The sequence below is a fragment of the Phacochoerus africanus genome, chromosome 6 (genome assembly GCF_016906955.1).
Source record: "Phacochoerus africanus isolate WHEZ1 chromosome 6, ROS_Pafr_v1, whole genome shotgun sequence".
Classification (NCBI taxonomy): Eukaryota; Metazoa; Chordata; class Mammalia; order Artiodactyla; family Suidae; genus Phacochoerus; species Phacochoerus africanus.
The window spans coordinates 41259779-41268180 of NC_062549.1; the positions used below are offsets into that span (position 1 = coordinate 41259779).

Below are 8402 nucleotides of genomic sequence, written 5' to 3' on the forward strand. Positions count from 1 at the left end.
CGTAGGCCGGTGGCTACAGCTCCGTTTCAACCCCTAGCCTGGGAACCTCCATATGCCGGGGGAGCGGCCCAAGAAATAGCAACAACAACAACAACAACAAAAAAGACAAAAGACAAAAAAAAAAGAAAAAATTTAAAAAAAGAAGAAGAAGACTGACAAACTATGAGTAGTCAGACTTAAATATTAACATACGTTTTCTCAAAAAGTAACAAAGTGAGTCACCTCCAGAAAAATAACTGATAGTAGTTGCTGCCAGTGAGAAAATCGAAGTCTTCGAGCAAACGTTAAAATTTTGGAAAACTTTATTCACCACTCTGAGCATGAGACTTTCCTGCTGAGACTAGTGGTTATATGAACAAGCGATGTGTAATGAATTTAAGTTAATTTAATAGTTTCTCATGTCTTCAGTTTTCATTTCTAATACGATAAATATCGAGAGATATAACCACAAAGAAACAAGCTCTTTGGCATTTGCAATCATTTAAGACTGTAAAAGGGTTCTGAGGCCAAAAATGTTGAGAACAATTTCACACAATCCTGATGACCTGCCCCAGCCCAGCCTAAAGATATGATTTCTCCCCTGTCCATCTGCTCTCAAACTTTTTCTCATATAATACCTTGTATTATAATTATTTGTGTGCTTATTGTACAGTCATCTGAGGGACTAGATTTCAAGTCTTGAATGATCTCCTTGTGGTACAGAGGAAACTTCCTGAGACAGTTGTGCCATTAATTTTCTGGGGTGCTGTGAGTAAACCACTGTGTCTTTGGGCTCATGTATAAAAACAGAGTTGATTCAATGACATATGAGTTTCTTTCCAGCTTGAGATACTTGAATATTGTTCCTTTTGTAGATCCAGTGTTGTGCTGGGCATACATTGGGAGATGGGGTGTGTGTTGTGTGAAAGAGCCCAGATTCTGGGATCAGAGAGGTGTGGGGTTCAAAAAGATGATATCTGTTACCTCTTGAAGTTTTCAGCCAGTGGAGGAAAGAAGTGAACCACTTATTCCTGAGACGAGGAGTGCTCTCAGCGAGAAGGAATCAAGATCCGTACAGAGCACAGACACTGAAATTCAAGTGGGAGGGAAGAGGGCTCTTCCTTCTTGTAGAAGACGATTCTTAAGTTTTCTTTCAAGAATTACATTTAAATGTCTTTGGCTTGATTTTTACTGTAAATATAGGGAATGGCATGGTAAGGTCTGAGGCTGCACTGGAGAAGCAGGATTAAATTTAAAAACCTGTCGGAGTTCCCATTGTGACTCAGCGGGTTGCAAACCTGACTGGTATCCATGAGGATGCAGGTTCAATCCCTGGCCCTGATCAGTGGGCTAAGGATCCGGAGTTGCCGTGAACTGTGGTGTGGGTCACAGATGTGGCTCGGATCTGGTATTGCTGTGGCGTAGGCCAGCAGCTGCAGCTCTGATTCAACTCCTAGTCTGGAAATTTCCATGTGCTGCAGCTGTGGCCCTAAAAAAGAGAGAGAGACAGGAGTTCCCGTTGTGGCGCAGTGGTTAACGAATCCGACTAGGAACCATGAGGTTGCGGGTTCGGTCCCTGCCCTTGTTCAGTGGGTTAACGATCCGGTGTTGCCGTGAGCTGTGGTGTAGGTTGCAGACACGGCTCGGATCCCATGTTGATGTGGCTCTGGCGTAGGCCAGTGGCTACAGCCCCGATTCGACCCCTAGCCTGGGAACCTCCATATGCCACGGGAGCGGCCCAAGAAAAGGCAAAAAGACAAAAAAAAAAGAGAGAGAGAGAGAGAGAGAAAAGAAAAAAGAAACCTGCCCCGGGTAGTCCTGTGGGGATGGAAATGGAATTAACTGGAAGACGCAGTTGAGAGACAAAAATGAGAAACCGTTTTTCCAAGTAACACATATTATGTGTGTGGTATTTTTGTTCAGTTACTCTTTGCCTTCCTTCCAGGAGAACTGCACGTCTGCATCTGCTCTCAGAGGGAGAAGAATTACATCTCACATTTTGAGAATGAAAGGACCTCAGGGAGGCATTCCCAAGAAAGCCACGTTAAGGCAGTGTGAGGGCATGAGCAGATCACCACAAAACAGGCATCCCAGAGGGTGTGGGGGATGGAATTGACCAGAGGCAACAGTAGGGGGAGGTGCAGGTGCAGGTGCAGGAGAGGATAGAGCTGCTGAGCGGTGTTGAGATGAGAGCCTGGAAGGAACTTACATTTCAGCCAAAAAACAATAGAGAGCTCTGAGGTGTTAGCTGGCCTCACAGATCTAACCAAACTCTGGTTCCAGCTAGAAACATAATGGTTTCTGTGCATGACATAGGCTCGTGGCTCTGGATGATGACCCAGCCTGTTGGACTGCCGTCTCTTGCATCTGGTCTGCAGTCTACAGCCTTTACTCTCAGGTTTAAATAGAATTGGATTCTGATAAAATCCAAATTGTTAGGAGACTGCAAAGCTCATCTCTGGCTAGAAGTACCCAAGAAAAGATGTTTTGGGAGTTCCCTGGTGGCTCAGTGGGTTGAGGCTTGGGCCACATCATTGTTGTGACTCTTGTCACTGCTGGGGTGCGAGTTGCAATCCCTGGTCCAGGAATTTTGCATGTCACGCATAGCAAAAAAAAAAAAAAAAGAAAAAAGAAAAAAGTTTTATAATTAGTCATGGTCTTCAGAAGGTCATTTACAGGAACTCTGAATTACTAGTGAGTGAGGCCTTTCTTTCTCAAAGATTTGTTCATCAGAACAAGTTTTTCTCAAAAGCCTAGGGAATTGAGATTCAGGAAGATGAAGAAAACTGAAAAAGATTTCAGCTTCGCTAGAGATCAAAACCAGAGGAGAGACAAGAAGGATGGACTCGGGAAATCGTTTTATCATTATTCTTATTAACAGATGAGGAAACAGGCACAAAGAACTTGCCCATAGGTTGTAAATAGCAGAGTAGGATTCAAACCTAGATGTTTTGTTTTTTTTGTTTTTGTCTTTTTGCCTTTTTAGGGCCGCACACGCAGCATATGGAGGTTCCCAGACTAGGGGTCCAATCGGAGCTATAGCCTCTGGCCTATGCCAGAGGCACAGCAACACCAGATCCAAGCTGCATCTGTGACCTACACCACAGCTCACAGCAACACTGGATCCTTAACCCACTGGGCAAGGCCAGGGCTCAAACCCGCAACCTCATGGTTCCTAGTCGGATTTGTTTCCACTGTGCCACGACGGGAACTCCTAAACCTAGATCTTTTTGATTCTCTGTAAAAGGGAAGGAGAAATTGCTTTCTGCAAAGTGAGCTTGAGCAAACCTCAGTTGAGTAACCCAGGACTTTCACCCTGGAATTCCCCAGTAGAGCCCTGGTGGAGTCATTGATGAATACCCTGGACTGTGAGAATATGCTGTTTTCCCAAAACAATACTTACAAACATTTTCTATGCTTTTGTCTAGAGAAAGCAAGATGCAGTGCCCAGGTGCAGCTGGGCTTCAGGTCGTCTCCCAGATGTGAAGGACAGGGGGTAGCTTCCAAGGAAAACACGAGAAGCAGGCCAGGGTAGATGCAGCAGAAAAGAGTTCCACAATCCATTAGTCAAGTCGTTCCTGGGCCCCGGGATGAGGAAGGAGAGACTGCCCTGAATCGTGATAGCGCAAGTTCATGTGCCCAATGCACGGTGAGGCCAAACAAACCGAAATCATTGGAGTTTGGAGCAGAGAAAGGTTATTGCAGGCAATGCAAGGAGACAGTGGCTCATGCCCTCTGAACTCCCCAAACAAAATTGTAAAGCCCCTTTACAGGCCAGGTTTGAAAAAATAAATTAAAAAATAAAAAACAAAAGCCAGGTTTGATTGGTGGGGAGGGGTGTCCGCAGGGTAAGTGATCAGCTCAGGCACAGTCCTCTGGCTGATCAGGTAACAGAGTGGTGCCACAGGAGGATGCATTATCAGTCCTTAGGCTCCAGGAGGCCTAGAGGCTATGTGCTGTGGTCATCAAAGAGTTAACATCTTCTCTCTGGATTGTTTCTTTTTTCATAAGCATAAAACAACTCGGGAAATGTACATCAGATACTGTTATCTAGGTACTTCAGAGAGGAGCTAAAGCAGAGAATACAGGGGAAAGGCCTGTCCGTAGAAGGCCCCGCAGGGTCCTGCCTGGTTACATTAGGACCTGGGTTCTCGCCTAGCCCAGTGATTCTCAACTTCGGTTTCAGATTGAATTGCCTGGGGAGCTTTAAAAAGTACCAGCGTCTAGGCCCTAGGCCCAGAAATTTGGATTAATTTGTCTTCAGTGAGGCCCGAGCATCAGTAATTTTTAAAAAAACTCTCCCAGTTATATCAATGTGCTTCCAGGGTTGATAATCTACTAGTAGAAATGTGACTTTGGACGTGTCACATTCCTTTTTGGGCTTTAATAACCTTGCCTGTCTTAAATATATATATATATATATATATATATATATATATATATATATATATATATATATATTTTTTTTTTACAAAGAGCTCTCCCTGCCAATACAAAAATATGAGGTTACATTAGGTGATTTTTTTTTCCTTTTTTTTAGGGTCGCAACCTAAGCATATGGAAGTTCCCAGGCTAGGGGTTGAATCAGAGCTGCAGCTGCCAGCCTGTCCCATAGCCATAGCAATGCCAGATCCTTAACCCACTGAGCTGAGCCAGGGATCAAACCAGCATCCTCACGGATACTAGTCAGGCTCGTTACTGCCGGCTGAGCCACAGTAGGAACTCCTATTAAGTGATTTGTAATGTCCCTTCCAGGATTAAACTTTTGAGAATCTCTTTTCATGACGTAATCATTTTAAAGTAATTATTTCATTTGGGGGTCAGAGTGCATTTTCCTGTCATCAGTATTTCCCTTAGTACCTAGACACAGCATGGGGTCAATGCTGAGTTCAAAGTTTGAATGCCGTCATAACTCACTCACCTTACACAGAAAAGAATAGCAACCTTCCAATGTGGACAGTACAAATCCTTCCCCAACAGAAGCATCTCAGAGATACAGCCCTCCAAAAAGTGAGTCACCGGTGCCATCTTCCAGTGCAAAGAGCTGCACTTACTAATAATATCAGAAAACAGGACTCTAGAAAGTGGATAGAAGACAATTTTAAGCCAATGGAGACTTTACGTAGTTTAGAAGCCAGTGTAAGTTCATATAGTCAAGATTTTTAAAATTGACATCCACAGGGGAATTCCGTGGTGGGGAAGTGGTAAGGACTGGCTGCTTTCACCTCTGGGGCCTGGGTTCAATCCCTGGTTTGGGAACTGAGATCCCACATCAAGCCACTGCACACTGTGGCCTAAATAAATAAAGATAAATTTTTAAGATTAAAAAAAAAATTGACTTGTGGTTGCCAAAGGGGAGGGAGAGGGAGCGGGTTGGACTGGTAGTTTGGGGTTAGTAGATGCAAACTATTGCATTTGGAGTGGATAAGCAATTAGGTCCTGCTGTATAGCACTGGGAACTATATCTAATCACTTGTGATAGAACATGATGGAGGATAATGTGAAGAAAAGAATATAGGTATATGAATGACTGAGTCACTTTGCTGTATAGCAGAAATTGACAGAACATTGTAAATCAACTATAATAAAAATTTGTTTTTTTCTTTTTTTGTCTTTTTGTCTTTTCTAGAGCTGCACCCAAGGCATACGGAGGTTCCCAGGCTAGGCGTCTAATCAGAGCTGTAGCCTCCAGCCTACGCCACAGCCACAGCAACACAGAATCTGAGTCACAGCTGCGACCTACACCACAGCTCACAGAAACACTAGATCGTTAAACCACTGAGCGAGGCTGGGGATCGAGCCTGAATACTCATGGTTCCTAGTCAGATTCGTTAACCACTGAGCCACGATGGGAACTCCAAAATCTGTTTTTAATTAAAAAAATTTTTTTAGTAAAATTAACATCCACAAGATGTATAGGAGAAATTATGATAGCTTTGGTCTTGAAGAATATAATGCTTTATTTTTTACGTTTTTCTTGAGGGACAGGGGATTAAACCAGATATTTCCCAGTGGATTGAGGCATAGCCTGTTATAAGTCTCTTCAGCCTCCACATCTGGCACCTGGAAGGACCCAGCAAGGGCCTTCCAAGTCCCTTCCCTTGGTTTCCTCCACAGCTGACTATGCAACAAAGACTACTCAGGTTTCTTTCCACTCAGTTTCTATGGAAGACCTTTAGCTAGTTAACTTTTTTTTTTTTTTGGTCTTTGGTCTTTTTAGGGCCACACCCGGGGCATATGGAGGTTTCCTGGCTAGGGTTCGAATTGGAGCTGCAGGTGCCAGTCTATGCCACAGCCGCCGGCCTATGCCACAGCCGCAGCAACAGTAATACAGGATCTGAGCCACATCATCACGGCAACGCTGGACCCTTAACTCACTGAGCAAAGCCAGGGACTGAACCTGTATCCTCATGGATGCCAGTCAGACTCATCTCCACTGAGCGAAGATGGGAACTCCTAGGTAATTAATTTAATTGCTAGCACATTTATTCTGAAATATCCCAGGTCTGATAGAAAACCCAGGAAAAAAGGTTAATATTTGTAAAGGCATAGAGGATGTGGGCACTCATGTGGTTTGGCATCATGTCCTCAGTAAAGGGGCCCCTCCTTGCCTTTGCCCCATTAGTTAGCAGAATCATGCCCTAAATGAGCAGCTGTTGTGGGGGAGGCTAGGGGCCCAGACCTGGACTGGAATCCTCGCTCTGTAGTATACCCAGGATGTCACATTCTGCAGCCACTTACCCACTCCCATCCTCTTCTTCCTGAGCTGTGTAACAGATTATAAAAATACTTACCTCCTGCTGGGAGGAGGTGAATGAGATCATCCACGTAACATATTTAATGCGGTACCTGGCACTTCGTGAGTGCTTAGTAGGTATGACTTCTTTGCTAAGATCTGTCAATATAAAAATGCATACCTGAAAGTTAACTTTCTGCCATGATTCTGGATGGGTTTTCTCCTTCAGCCTTCTTCATTTTGCCTTAAATATGTTTAGTCCCAACAAGCTTTGTCTCAGGGCAAGAAATCCAAAGTAACCCATTTAAAGGGGGCTTCAAAGCACAGGTGCATTTTCACCTAAGTGCCCACCTGCATGGTGCCAGATATGTGGCCACAGGGCCCAGAGGTGCTACTTTGACAGGAGTAGAATTGGTGACACATGGGTCACTGCCTAAGGAATCCATGCTAGGTGTCTTTGACGCGGGTCAATACCAAACATCAAAGATAATCACAGGCAAAGCTGGTACATAGAGGCAATTTCACAATGTAGTGAAATTCTCTCCTGGCCATCCCCCGTGTGCTCATCACTGATTCTGATGTGACCAAAATGGAAACTGCTAACCCTGTGTCACTCCTTGTGCTAGAAAAGGACACGGCACCCAGGGAGGCAGAAAGGAAGGCACTTTGCTTCAACTTCCCCTTTCTTAGTCTAAAATTCCTACTGCAATTTCGGGTAAACTGTCTAGTCATTGAGTCACATTCTGAGCCCAACACCAGCCATCCCTGACCAGCAAGGGACCACAAAGGCAGGGGGTCCTATAGAAGACTTCACACGACTACAGCTCATCCCAGTGGAGATAAAAAGAGACAGATTTTGCTCCAGGGACTTGAGGATTTTAAAAGACCCACCTTCTTAGTAAGGCTGACTTCATGAAATGAATAAATTGAGTATCTAGCCCATAGAGGGCAGACCTGCACTGAAAACCAGATTTCATTTCTTGGTCTGGCTTTGGTTTCTGAGAAAAGTACTTAGAACACTCCTAAAGGTCATGCATTCCGTTTTTTCATCAATGTTTTGTAAAGTTATCTTGCAGTAGTGAAGGTCCTTGTTTTTCTCTGGCTGCAGATAGAACTTCTCCCTAGTATAAATCACCTGTCTTTGTTCTTAGTTGAAAAAGGTAGGCACCAAACGCTAGACAGTCTTACTGAGGAAGTTTCATACTTTTTCTCCATGGAAGCACTTGTCATCTTGAGCTTGTGAACCCACCCGAGGGAGAAAAGTAGAACATTTTAACTGATTCACTTCAAAAATCAACTGGAATTTCCCATCCTGGCTCAGCAGTTAACGAACCCGACTAGCGTTCATGAGGACGCAGGTTTGATCCCTGGCCTCACTCAGTGGGTTAAGGATCCGGCGTTGCTGTGAGCTGTGGTGTAGGTCACAGACAAGGCTCAGATCTGGCATGGCTGTGGCTGTGGCTGTGGCATAGGCCAGCAGCTACAGCTCCAATTCCACCCCTAGCCTGGGAGCCTCCATATGCCATGGGTGCAGCCCTAAAAAGACCAAAAAAAAAAAAAAAATCAACTCCTCAAGTGCCTCAAGGAATATAAGTGAATCTGAAGTTAAAGAGCAGCAATGAAATGACTCCTCACAACCGAATATGGGAAATCAAGGTGACGGGCTTGGCAGAGGCAATTGAGGAAG

The 8402-nt window shown here is 44.4% G+C and overlaps 1 long non-coding RNA gene across 1 annotated transcript; it reads right to left on the reverse strand.

Annotated features, from left to right (window-relative positions):
• Positions 1–279: 279 nt before the first annotated feature.
• On the reverse strand, positions 280–5235 carry LOC125128789 (uncharacterized). Its single transcript, XR_007135318.1, has 3 exons — positions 4901–5235; positions 3383–3557; positions 280–1170 (listed from the first exon to the last, which is right to left on the reverse strand). It is a non-coding gene; the product is annotated as an uncharacterized LOC125128789 (long non-coding RNA).
• Between the last annotated feature and the right edge of the window lie 3167 nt (positions 5236–8402).